We start from the raw sequence: 10,063 nt of genomic DNA, 5'->3' as shown, positions 1-10,063 counted from the left end.
TCGGCTCCGGAGTTGGTCGGCGGTGGTGCTTGGGGTCACGAGCGAGAGAGGGAGAGGGAGGGAGTTGATCGGTGACGGGGCTTGGCCGGCATCACGAGCGAGAGTGGGAGAGGGAGGGAGTTAGGATCAGGGGAGAGAGGTTTCTGGATTGGGGTGAAGGGAGTTGGGGTCACGACTACAAGAGAGAGAAAGAGGTGTTGGGTCAAATCGCTGGATTTTTGTAAAAAAACCCCTTGCACCTCACTTGAAAACACACGGAGACGAAATGCGTACGCATCTGTATATATATGTATATATATATACAGTTCGTTTCTCATGCGGACCAGTGCGTACGCATTCAGCCTGTTTCAGTGATTTTAGGGTTTTTTTGAGAAAATCCTCCGACAATGGTAAGCGAGCTCGTGATCGTACAGCGGGGACTTTTTTGAAAAAAATCACCAAAATCAAAAATCCCCATCCTCGTGACTCTCTCTCTCTTCTCATTCCAAAACCCTTATCCCCAAAATCAAATCCCCATCACCCTTCTCCTCCTCCATCAAGCCACCGACCTACACCAACTCCGGCGACCGCGACATCCCTATCACCGCCGACGAAGACGCCGACGCCCCCAAACACACGACACCGACGCCGACGCCCCCAAACACCCTTCTCCTCCGCCTCGTCGCCGACTCCTCCTCCGCCGCTCATCTGCCCCGTCGTCGACTCCTCCTCCGCCACTCCTTCGCCCCGTCACCGACTCCTCCTCCGCCGCTCCTCTGCCCCGTCGCCAACTTGTCTGCGAGGTTCACTGTAGCAACTCATCTCAGGTTCTTTCTCTTCTCTTTCCTCAAAATTTTTTTGAAATATACTTTAAAATTGATGCTTAAGATATATGCTGAATCTAGTTAAAGATGAATTTGTTTCGGATTTGAGCTGGAATTTGGTGTTTGTGGGTCTTATGCTGTTCAATTTGGTCAATTATTAGTAAAAAATCACATCTTGTTAAGTAAATCGGAAGATCAAATTTGGTTTATTGTTGGTTGAATCATGAAAACCCTTATCTTGATCTAAATGGGTTAAGAGAGAGAGAGATTGAAGCAGCAAAATGATAAGTTTTTTTTTTGTTTCAATTTTATATTAGATGAATTTTCTAGCATTGGTTAGATTCATTAGGGATAGTTTCATTTTACGTTTGACATGAATTGGGTGATTAATATGTATTCATCAGATTTACGTACAAGTATCCATATGTATACATTTTATTATTTATTGGATCAGCTCTTGGCTATCTGCATATGTTATTTTCAATGGAGGATATATCCATTTATGCATTTTTGTAGATTTTTCCAGGGGGTGCACATCATGTCCTTAGTTTAGTTCAGATGAATAAAAGTCATCAAATTTTGCAAAATATTGGATCTAATAGTTCTATGTGCTAATGGGATTGGTGGATTTCCGCTGATTAACAATCTAATGATTGTTTTTCTGTCTTTTTAAGAGGGTTAATCATCTATAGGAAAGGGAAGATACAGTACATAATTTTCATCGACGACATTAGATTTGAGTATTATGTGGTGACTTGGGCTTCCATGGACGTTAGTAAGCTGTTAGCTTCACTGCATCTATGATTACATATTCCTACATGCCAATCTTAGTCATAGTTGGTTCAATTTTGGAGAATTTGATGAAGCTCCGTGTTACATATTTTTAATTCGACAATATTTGACGTAACTAAAGAAAATAATAATTAGACAAGTTTACATGTTTGCGTAAGAAATGGACACGCCATATTTACTTTCTAATCTTTACTCATTGTATCAGGGCTGGCAAAATGATTTAATACTTTGTATATCTACAGAGTGCATCCAAATTATACAGGGCAACATTTTCAGAAACACGTTTCGACATGAGTTGGTGCTGCTTTGGTGCAAGGAAAAAGCCTCAACAAGACCGGGAGGTGAGGATTTCTTTTTTGGATCCTGGGAGACACATAAAGGCTACAAAGTTGCTATACAGTGATCCTGGGAGACACATTAACGCACAGGTATTACATGGTTGTTCTATTTGTTTCCTGTTGCAATGTTTCAGTTATTAAATCTTAATTACATTTTGTTGGATTCACTTGTATTAAATTAATTGGAAGAATGCACTCTAATCTCCTTCTTTTTTGGTGTAGTGTCTACGATCAACAGTAACATATCGAGATGGTGATATGCGTCAGTGTTTTGAGACATGGAAGATGATGCTGAGCTTTTGGCTTTGTTGGACTTCTTGTTAGGAGAAGGCGGCAGCAGGAGCAACTGCATGAAGTGGCATATGTTTGACAGATTGATGGATTTTAATTTAACAGATTAATGGATTTCATAATATCATCTGCTTCAGAAAGCTTCAGCCTGAATTTAGCTCGATAGCATATGTTTGATTTTGGTGTATGTGTATTATTACTTTGTTTGATTTTGGTGTATCTTTATTTAACTGTAACAGCTTGTAAAGAAACAAGTCATTGGTGTATCTGTATTATAGCATATGTTAGATTTTGGTGTTCTGCAAGTCATTGGTGTACACTGTAGAAGAGCTGGGACTGAGTCCAAATTATACTGCAAGTCATTGGTGTAAAGAAACAAGTTCTGAAACAGTTCCTGGTTGAAAAGCTAGGATTGAGTCCAAATTATATGTTACTGGTTGAAAAGCTGTGACTGAGTCCAAATTTTAATCCAAACTAAGATAACCATGTCCACTGGTGACCATGTCCACTGCCCTTACATGAACATGCATACGTAACTGAACTTATAGAATTATAATCCAAACACACGAAGCAATAAAATGCATATCTAACTGTCTTATATTGTTTTAGCGGAAGAACATACAATGCCTTTACATGTCCATAGGCCCAAATGAAAATAAACACAAGAGCAATAAATGAGGCCATATTCTTGATACGAACTAAGATCACAAAATACATAATATAATTTCTTGTTTCATTCCAGCACATCAAAGTACATAGGCCATCAAAGTATTTTCCTCACTTACAGTACCTTTACAAAATACAATGCCTTTACATGTCCATAGGCCATCAAAGTATTTTCCTCACTTACAAAGTCTTGTTTCATTCCAGCACATCAAGTTGCATCACATAATTTCTTTCATGGCTAAACAAAAAGACAACAAAAAAGCTATAACAGTTAGCCATTTCCACAATATACTTCCTTCGTCAAACTCTATATCAAGCTGGTAAGCTGTAGATATCAAGCTTCAACATAAATGGGCACTCCTATTCTACACAATCAAAAGGAATATTCACGCTACATGTCGACCAGGTCAATTCATCATAGCTGTTTGAAAATATATGATACAAGCTAAAATGATAGATAAAGCTGAGCCCACCTATTCTCAAGCAACATTACACACATTATAGGGATATACTAGTGAGTAAAAAATCATAACCTATTCTCAATGGTTTCCCTGAAAAACCTCTCAACATCTTCAACACTGTAAGCAACAATGGACCAGCAAGGTTCACCTGAAAAGTCAAAGAGACATCCACCTAAAAGGTTTCAAATATAAGTTAGGAAACAAGAAATAGAATATAACTTACATTCATAACCACCAAGCAAGCAAGCTTGAAACAGAATAAAGACTTACATCATAACAAAGATATAGAAAACGATTCATTTGTCACTAGCATAGATGCAAACAAAATGGAGATTAAATACTCTAATCAAATGAATCTTGCATTTCATTTCAACAAAGAGAGATGATACAATAAACAAAATGAAACTATCCCTAATGAATCTAACCAATGCTAGAAAATTCATCTAATATAAAATTGAAACAAAAAAAAAACTTATCATTTTGCTGCTTCAATCTCTCTCTCTCTTAACCCATTTAGATCAAGATAAGGGTTTTCATGATTCAACCAACAATAAACCAAATTTGATCTTCCGATTTATTTAACAAGATGTGATTTTTTACTAATAATTGACCAAATTGAACAGCATAAGACCCACAAACACCAAATTCCAGCTCAAATCCGAAACAAATTCATCTTTAACTAGATTCAGCATATATCTTAAGCATCAATTTTAAAGTATATTTCAAAAAAAATTTGAGGAAAGAGAAGAGAAAGAACCTGAGATGAGTTGCTACAGTGAACCTCGCAGACAAGTTGGCGACGGGGCGGAGCAGCGGCGGAGGAGGAGTCGACGACGAGGCGGAGGAGAAGGGTGTTTGGGGGCGTCGGCGTCAGTGTCGTGTGTTTGGGCGTCGGCGTCTTCGTCGGCGGTGATAGGGATGTCGCGGTCGCCGGAGTTGGTGTAGGTCGGTGGCTTGATGGAGGAGGAGAAGGGTGATGGGGATTTGATTTTGGGGATAAGGGTTTTGGAATGAGAAGAGAGAGAGAGAGAGAGTCACGAGGATGGGGATTTGATTTTGGTGATTTTTTTCAAAAAAGTCCCCGCTGTACGATCACGAGCTCGCTTACCATTGTCGGAGGATTTTCTCAAAAAAACCCTAAAATCACTGAAACAGGCTGAATGCGTACGCACTGGTCCGCATGAGAAACGAACTGTATATATATATACATATATATACAGATGCGTACGCATTTCGTCTCCGTGTGTTTTCAAGTGAGGTGCAAGGGGTTTTTTTACAAAAATCCAGCGATTTGACCCAACACCTCTTTCTCTCTCTTGTAGTCGTGACCCCAACTCCCTTCACCCCAATCCAGAAACCTCTCTCCCCTGATCCTAACTCCCTCCCTCTCCCACTCTCGCTCGTGATGCCGGCCAAGCCCCGTCACCGATCAACTCCCTCCCTCTCCCTCTCTCGCTCGTGACCCCAAGCACCACCGCCGACCTACTCCTCCGCCGACCCCAACTCCCTCCCTCTCCCTCTTCGCTCATGACGCTGGCCAAGCCCCGTCGCCGACCAACTCCCTCTCCCTCTCTCTCTCGCTCGTGACCCCAAGCACCGCCGCCGACCAACTCCGCCTCCGAACAAGGTTAATTTGCTTTACAGGTTGGGTACAGTTAAAACTTGAACAGAAGGGCAAATGAAGAGATTGCAAGTGCTAAATTATCATCCGACTCGAATGAAGCAGGGGAGATGAGTGGAGTTGGCGCTGCAATAAAAAGGCTGGAAACAAACATTCAGAAAGGAAAATCGTAGTTTAGAATACCGGATTTCAACATGTGGAAGCAATAGGGAAGATCTTTGATGAATGCTCCTCATTGTAAATCTGGTTCCTCGCCAACAAACAACTTGCAGAAATAGCAAGATTCTCCAGTTAGATGTATTATTGTGCACCTACAAATACCTTTCAATCAATTCACCTAAACATGGTCATACTTGTTCGTCCATGTAAGGTCTTTTTGTGGTTGATAAAATCAGTGACTGCTTCAACAATTTAAGTCTTGATGGAGCCTAGAGGGCAGAGGCCAATTGTATGCCAGTTAACTGTTATTTACTTGTCAGAAGATCGATCCATGTAATATTGCACCCCTTCTTTTCGAGTGAAATAAGAAGGGTCTTATTATTATTATTTTTTAAAAAAAATTCATTCCTTTCTGCATCTTACGTAATTTATGACTTTTGTTCCTCATACTGTGACTACTAATCAAGTTGATACTATGCTAAGCAGGGATGTCGGGTCTGCAGTTTTAGATGACTTTAACGTGCATTGGCTGAGATCATTGTATTAAGAATGCTACTGAAGATTCATTTTTTTCCTCATTTATGTACAATTTTGAACCAGGGTTGGTACTTGGTATATGTCAAACATTAAGTCAGCGGATGGAGAGTTTGGCATGCGAACACTTTCTCACTTTAGATCACAAACTTTGCACGCTTCGGCCATCCATGGATATTATTGATGCTTCTCTTTCTTTTTCTTTTTGCACTATATAATAGCAGTTAAGTCTGCATCCGTGCTTTGCAACGGTAAAGGCGTGTTAGCTAATCCATCCCTGTTCTTTATTGACATTTTACCATATTTATACATGCAAATAATAACTAATCTCGTCTACTTTTTTCTATGAATTTCGGGTGTTTTTACTTGCTAGAAAATTACAAGAGTAGCTAAAGCATTCCAAGGAAGCCAGTAAAAGCGTCCAGCCTCACACGTCAAAAGAAAGGGGAAGAGGATATAGAAAACCAGCAGCAACAGCATATGTTTGTTAATCAATCCAACCAAGGAAAGAATATCTTCTTTAAAATCATGTAATCATCTTTCCCTTCAGTTTTCTTCAAATCCGATGCTTACTCTCTCTCCATATCTCTTCCTCACGATCTCTCTTGCAACCATGACGAATCCCAGCCTTCACCTGCCATTAGTTCTTCTCGCCGTCCTATTCGTCGTCTCCGCTAAGTTAGTAGTTTCCACCAACGACGATCGTCTCCGCTAAGTTAGTAGTTTCCACCAACGACGATGACAATACTATTCCCGCTGTAACGGGCACTTGTCGATCCTACTGTGGCAACATCACGATAGACTATCCGTGGTGTCCATCCTGGCTGTGGTCACTCAAGCTTTCGTGATCTTCTTTGGCGCATGAATGGAATGCCTATGCTTCACATCCCTTCTGGTACCTACAGAGTCCTAGATATCGACTATGCCTACACTTCTCTCACCCTTCACGACTCCTCCATGTTAGACTACTACTCCCTCTCTCTGTCCTCCAAAAATTCCACTGCAAGTGGCTTTGTTGTCGAGACATGGCACACTCCTTACCTTTCCCTGCTCCGGATAACGTCTTCATGCTGCTCGGCTGCCATGAGTCCCCGGAAAGTTGACTCGGCATATGAATCTGTTAGCCCACCAGAGTGCTGTTCATTGGAGTTTGGTGTAATCCGATCGATTAATTTGACTCACTTACAGTGCCAGGGGTACAATAGTGCGTATAATCTGGCTCCGTTGAAGCCAAGAGGACCGGGAGAATGGTCGTATGGTATAAGGGTAAGCTACTCTCTACTTGAGGAGGAGGAGGAGGAGGAGGAAGAGTGCTTAATGGCAGGGGAGGAGCTTAATGGTGGTGGAGGAGGAGGAGGAGCTTAATGGCGGCGGCGGAGGAGGATGAGCTTAATGGCAGAGGGCTTAATGGCGGACGGAGGCTCGAGTGTGCTCGGAGTTATGTCCGGAGCGGTGGTGTTGAGGTCAAGAAGGGAGAGAGAGGGAGAGGGAGGAGAGTGGGGTGGAGGTCCGGAGATTGGTCGGCAGTGGTGCTTGGGGTCACGAGCGAGAGAGGGAGAGGGAGAGGGAGTTGGTCAGCGGGCGGAGGAGGAGGATGAGCTTAATGGCGGAGGAGGTCAGAGTCGGAGTTGGTCGGCGGCGGGGCTTGGGGTCACGAGCGAGAGAGGGAGAGGGAGGGAGTTGGGATCAGGGGAGAGAGGTTTCTGGATTGGGGTGAAGGGAGTTGGGGTCACGACTACGAGAGAGAGAGAGAGGGGTTGGGTCAAATCGCTGGATTTTTGTAAAAAAACCCCCTTGATCTTGGCATTTGTAATTTCCGGAGTTTTAGCCCCGATTAGTGAAGGACCAGAGAAGCTCTCTAGTTATGAATCAGGTATAGAACCCATGGGAGACGCTTGGTTACAATTCCGAATCCGCTATTACATGTTTGCTCTAGTTTTTGTTGTTTTTGATGTTGAAACGGTCTTTCTTTATCCATGGGCAATGAGTTTCGATGTATTGGGTGTATCCGTATTTATAGAAGCTTTAATTTTCGTGCTTATCCCAATTGTTGGTTCAGTTTATGCATGGCGAAAAGGAGCATTGGAATGGTCTTAGTTGAATATTCAGACAATCAAAAAAAGAAAAACGAAGGAAAAGATTACATTGAGACAGTTATGAATTTGATTGATTTTCCGTTACTTGATCAAACAACCCCCAATTCAGTTATTTCAACTACATCAAATGATCTTTCGAATTGGTCAAGACTCTCCAGTTTATGGCCTCTTCTCTATGGTACCAGTTGTTGTTTCATCGAATTTGCTTCATTAATAGGCTCGCGATTCGACTTTGATCGTTATGGATTAGTACCAAGATCGAGTCCTAGGCAAGCGGACCTAATTTTAACAGCCGGGACAGTAACAATGAAAATGGCTCCTTCTTTAGTGAGATTATATGAGCAAATGCCTGAACCAAAATATGTCATTGCTATGGGAGCCTGTACTATTACAGGAGGGATGTTCAGTACTGATTCTTATAGTACTGTTCGGGGAGTCGATAAGTTAATTCCTGTGGATGTCTATTTGCCGGGCTGCCCGCCTAAACCAGAAGCAATTATAGATGCTATAACGAAACTTCGTAAGAAGATATCTCGAGAAATCTTTGAAGATAGAACTTTGTCTCAACAGGAAAATCGATGTTTTACTACTAATCACAAGTTTTATGTTCGACATAGTACTCATACTGGAAATTACGATCAAGGATTATTCTATCAATCACCATCTACTTCAGAGATACTTTCTGAAACATTTTTCAAATCCAAAAGTTCAGCATCTTCACACGAATTAGTGAATTAGGCAAGGTTCTTTTGTGCAGAATAAGAAAGAGCGGGTCAATCTTTCAAAATTTCATTGGAAATAGAGAATACTTATACAAATAAAAATGTGGGAGAAATCAGGAAGATGCAGGTTCGTTTATCTGATTGGCTAGTCAAGCATGAACTGATTCATAGATCTTTGGGCTTCGATTGCCGAGGAGTAGAGACTTTACAAATAAAAACCGAGGATTGGGACTCCTTTGCTGTCATTTCATATGTATATGGTTACAATTATTTACGCTCACAGTGTGCCTATGATGTAGCACCAGGCGGATTTTTAGCTAGTGTGTATCATCTTACGAAAATACGGTATGGTATAGATAAACCGGAAGAGGTATGCATAAAAGTATTTGCCCCAAGGAATAATCCTAGAATCCCTTCAGTTTTCTGGATTTGGAGAAGTGCCGATTTTCAAGAACGGGAATCTTATGATATGTTGGGAATCTCTTATGATAATCATCCACGTCTTAAACGTATCTTGATGCCTGAAAGTTGGATAGGCTGGCCCTTACGTAAGGACTATATTACCCCCAATTTCTATGAAATACAAGATGCTCATTGAATGATAAGAAATTAATGTTCACTTATACGACACGGCTCTAGATTTCACTAGTAGAAAAATGAACAAACTAGACAGAATTTTTTCCGTCTAGTTTGAGGTAAACTAGACGGAATTTCAAACTAGACAGAAAAATTCTGTTTATATATATATATATAAAGATAAGAAATTAATGTTCACTTATACGACACGGCTCTAGATTTCACTAGTAGAAAAATGAACAAACTAGACAGAATTTTTTCCGTCTAGTTTGAGGCAAACTAGACGGAATTTCAAACTAGACAGAAAAATTCTGTTTCGTCTAGTTTGTTCCGTCTAGTTTGGATCAATCTAGACAGAAATTTCAGTCTAGATTGACAAGCTAGACGGTTTAATTTTTTTAAAAATGGGCACTCATCCTAGACGGAATTTTAAATTTTTTACGATATGTGATCTATTTTATAAATTTAAGATTTTAAGATATTATTCTCTAACAAATATATTTTATGATGCTTCTGTGAAATTAATATTTTTTAAAATATTATATATACACAAGTTGGTTCGTTTCATTAATTAGTGCAACAAATTTGATGTTGATATTTGAATTGATGATTTCTATATTCCCTTATGCATTAATTAGTGCAACAAATTTGATGTCTATATTTGAATTGTTGCATAAATCATTGGAATAAAATGACCTTCTATATTCCCCTATGTGTTAATTAGTGCAACAAATTTGATGTCTATATTTGAATTGTTGCACAAATCATTGGAATAAAATGACCTTCTATATTTATCCCCCTATGTCTTCCACTCTTCCTATTAAAACTAGCTAATGCTGGATTGGACGCAATGTATTTGACCGCCAGTAGGAGCTTCGTCGATTTTGTGCGTACTCAGTTTTGACCACAGTAGATGTGTGTGTGCATGTGTGTAGAGGTGGGAGAGGTTTATAAACTTAGTGAGTAGAAGGAGGAGAATTGAATGGAGGGGATTAATGTTGCAG

The 10,063-nt window shown here is 40.4% G+C and overlaps 1 pseudogene; it reads left to right on the top strand.

Moving 5' to 3' along the window:
* Positions 1,886–7,030, top strand: LOC109835122 (annotated as a pseudogene).

This window comes from Asparagus officinalis, chromosome 3 (assembly GCF_001876935.1).
Source record: "Asparagus officinalis chromosome 3, Aspof.V1, whole genome shotgun sequence".
NCBI classification, from domain to species: domain Eukaryota; kingdom Viridiplantae; phylum Streptophyta; class Magnoliopsida; order Asparagales; family Asparagaceae; genus Asparagus; species Asparagus officinalis.
This window is presented reverse-complemented; position numbering and strand designations above follow the sequence as displayed.